At 34.8% G+C, this 2,841-nt stretch overlaps 1 long non-coding RNA gene across 1 annotated transcript in view; it reads left to right on the forward strand.

The window, feature by feature from the left end:
• The first annotated feature begins 2,243 nt into the window (after nt 1-2,243).
• The window catches only part of LOC128247862 (uncharacterized), a 94,039-nt gene continuing 93,441 nt past the window's right edge, over nt 2,244-2,841 (forward strand). Inside the window, exon 1 of the long non-coding RNA XR_008264187.1 lies at nt 2,244-2,352. This is a non-coding gene — a long non-coding RNA (uncharacterized LOC128247862). The remainder of the gene's footprint in view (nt 2,353-2,841) is intronic.

Below are 2,841 nucleotides of genomic sequence, written 5' to 3' on the forward strand. Positions count from 1 at the left end.
GTGTATGTGTGTGTGTGTGTGTATGTATGTATGTATGTATGTACGTATGTATGCATGTATGTATGATTTTTCTTTGAGTTCTATTTAAGTTCTTGAGAGAGTTCAAGTCGGTTGCTAACAAAGCGACAAGACTTTTTGAGTTAAGAGAGTTCCTTGTGTGTGTAATTATCTGGTTGAGTTGCAGTGCTGGTTGAACTGTTGATGCATGCACCCAAGTGTGTGCATCTATTCACACAAGAATCTCAGATGGAGAATTTTTTCAAAATCTTCACTGTTCCACAAATAGATTGGATTTGGCGAATATATGTATGTATGTATGTATGCATGTATGTATGTATGTATGTATGTATGTATGCATGTATGTATGTACGTACGTATATATGTCCTTATTGAAACATTCAAATATTCAAATATTTCAAGATTTTATGCAATAGAGAAAGAGACGGTTTCTAACCTAGATACACGACTCCTTCATTGAAATTTCAACAGGGCATGTATGTATGTATGTATATATGTATATATGTATGTATGTATGCATATATGTATGTATGTATGTATGTATGTATGTGTGTATGTATGTATGTACGTATGTATTATGTATGTATGTATGTATGTATGTATGCATGTATGTATGTATGTATGCGTGTAGATTTGTATGCTTTGTTTTATGCATGTCTTCTCATGCATATACCTGCATATCTAGACATGCTCATATATACTTAAATGATAAACTTCTGGAAAGTTTTACAGATTTTTATAGTTCGATTGATGGCTTAGATCTGGTGTCTACGATCAGTTTTCTCCATTCTGGTTTTGAGAAGACTAATTTCTCAAGATTGGTATTTAGGCAGCCCCAATAATTACAGGTATAAACCTGGACTTGTAATCTAGATAAAGTAACTGCAGATTTCTCAATAGGTGTTCTCTTTTTCACTGATCTTCAATGTTCTCTTTTTCACTGATCTTCAGCTTTATGTTAACATCCGCTGGGCAGCTGATTTTCATAACTGTACTGTTTCTCTTCCAAAATCATTATATCAGGTCTATTGTGTTTACATTTGAAGTACTCCTTTTTATTATGAGTGGCTATGGCTTTCATCATACTGAGTTCTCATTTCTTTGTCCTCGGGGTTATCCTTTCGTCGGATCTCGTTGTACAGTGTCTTAGCTACATTATGTCTCATACCGCGATGACATTTTCGGAGAACTGCTTATGATGTGGATAATATCTTTGGTGTTAACTCAAGACAGTCCGCATCGGTTGTCACATCTTACTGCTTTTCCTGAATCTCTGTCCCTTCAGTGCATCAAGTTTTTAGTTGATATTTTCTGTTCATGGATGGCAAACGCATAACCTTCATCCCTCGGACTTCCTATCTACAAAAGCCTTCATATGCCTTACTGCTATATTCATAACCCTAACATCCGAACTATTCCTCTATTTGACTGCTGTAGCTCGAGAATTCCAGGATAATCAGCCAGCTGCTCTGTCGTCCATATCGAGAGCTGCCCAGACCAGCCTGGGTAGTTCATCTAGGTATGGACAGATAAGAAAGGAGAAGCCAAGTTATAGTGTGCTATTCAGAGGACACATTTTTTACTAGTGATATTTTTATGAAATATAAAGCATATGTAACAAAAGTTATTCACAACGAAATGACGAGGAGAGTATTGTATAATAATATTGTATAAATAACGAGGATGGTATTGTATAATATTAAAAATATCTTTTATCTTTTGCTTGTCTCAATCATTGGATAGCGGCCATGCTGGGCATCACCTTCAAGGATTTTAGTTACTTATTTTGAATATAAGTTTGGTACTTGTTATATTGGTCATTATTGCCAAACCGTTCAGCATGTAAACAAAGCAACACCGGTTGTCAAGTGGAGGGGAGACAGATACAAAATGCAAAGACATACGCATATAAATACACTCACTCTCTAGCCCCCCCTCTCTATCTCACACACACGACGAAACTTTTTCACTTTCCGTCTACCAAATTCATTCACAAATCACTGGTCCAAGGTGCCACGCTGTAGGACTGAACCAGAAAACATGTGGTTGAGGGAAGCAAGCTTCTTACTGCATAAATAGATTATAATAGAGTTCCCCCACCACCGGCATAATTTTCAGAAGATAAAAGAAACGAACGTCAAAGCTGGAATGTCATTCGTCTAGTAGGGCAGCTCTGACCTAGGGCTAAACAACATCATACATAATGCACACACAATACACACCGAGATACTTTATGCAGCCACAAGGTCTCTTCCAGTGAAATGGTTATAACAGAAAACAGAAGGCAAAGACAGGAATGACACAGAAGAATATGGACTGAAGCAGTATAAAATGGTGAATAATGTTATACATTCTTTGTTAAGCTATTTTGAATTGTACCATTTTGTGTGTCACATATTCATCTCGTTGTTGTTCGTCTTGTCACTATCGTTCACATCGTGTTTGTTTTGAATAATTGTTATGTTATTGTTGGTTGTGATGTTGTTGCTGTTTCTGTGTTTGATGCTGTTGCCGTTTTCTATTTTTCTTTTATATAATTCACTATATTTTATGTAAACAGTTTTAGTTGTCGACATAGTTATGCTGTACTAATATACGTAGGTAGTTATGGATAAATGCCTTTGTATGTATGGCAGTATATATGTGTATGTATGTATGTATGTATGTATGCATGCATGTATGTATGTTTGTATGTATGTATGTATCTATCTATGTACATACATATATACATATATAGATAAAAAGATATACATATATGCATATATGTATATATATATATATATATATATATATATATATATATATATATATATATATATATAT

This window comes from Octopus bimaculoides, chromosome 5 (assembly GCF_001194135.2).
Source record: "Octopus bimaculoides isolate UCB-OBI-ISO-001 chromosome 5, ASM119413v2, whole genome shotgun sequence".
NCBI classification, from domain to species: domain Eukaryota; kingdom Metazoa; phylum Mollusca; class Cephalopoda; order Octopoda; family Octopodidae; genus Octopus; species Octopus bimaculoides.